At 52.8% G+C, this 788-nt stretch overlaps 1 non-coding gene across 1 annotated transcript; it reads right to left on the bottom strand.

Moving 5' to 3' along the window:
- Window positions 1–224: 224 nt before the first annotated feature.
- Window positions 225–363, bottom strand: LOC114818081. Its single transcript, XR_003765902.1, has one exon. It is a non-coding gene; the product is annotated as a small nucleolar RNA SNORA7 (small nucleolar RNA).
- Between the last annotated feature and the right edge of the window lie 425 nt (window positions 364–788).

Raw genomic sequence — 788 nt, 5'->3', positions numbered from 1 at the left:
TTGCCTTATGCTGTCGAGTAGGTTCTGACCCATAGCGACACCACGGACACATCTCTCCCAGAACGTCCCGCTCACCATCTGCCATCGTTCCGGTAGTGTATCCATAGAGTTTTCTTGGTAAAAATACGGAAGAGGTTTACCATGGCCACCTTCCGCTCAGAAAACTCGAGTGTCCGCCCTTGACTCTCTCCCGTGCCGCTGCTGCCTGGCACGGGTGAGTTTTGACTTGTAGCAGATTGCCTTCCATTCACTGGCCACTGCCCAAGCTAGGAATGGAATGGGTAGGCCTCTGCTTGACTCTTCCCTCCTATAGCTGAGACAGGCAGAGTACTGGAAACTCTCCAGGTGCGACCCTGAGAGGGGAATATCTGTCTACCTTATAAATTGAATCTAATCTCTGCCCACAAGCTGCTGAAAACCTTCTCCTCCATCTTCCCCCAGCCGAGTGCTCTGAATGCAGTAGCTGCTCAGTCAATGATGATGATGATGGTGCCAGACAAAAAGGGACAGAGTTTGGTTTTGACCTCAAGAGCATGGCTTTCCCCTTTCTACCTCCATTAACCCCAGCCCAGAGCCCGGAGCTGAAAAACGGATGCTCGGAGGATGATCACGAAGAGCAAGGAGAGGGACGTATGGTGTGGGTGTGTATGTGCGTGTGTCTGTGAACAGACAGAGGGTCTTTGGAGGCCTATCCACCAGCCCCTTGTGTGAAGCAAAGAGAAGGGTTTTCTTTGCTTGCAGCTGGCCATGCTAGTTTCCTCCAGTCATCCCCGCCCTCCCTGCCAGGG

Source organism: Ornithorhynchus anatinus, chromosome 17, assembly GCF_004115215.2.
Source record: "Ornithorhynchus anatinus isolate Pmale09 chromosome 17, mOrnAna1.pri.v4, whole genome shotgun sequence".
In the NCBI taxonomy this organism is placed as follows: Eukaryota; Metazoa; Chordata; class Mammalia; order Monotremata; family Ornithorhynchidae; genus Ornithorhynchus; species Ornithorhynchus anatinus.
The sequence above is the reverse complement of the archived record's forward strand: the minus strand, read 5'-3'. Positions and strand labels throughout refer to the sequence as shown.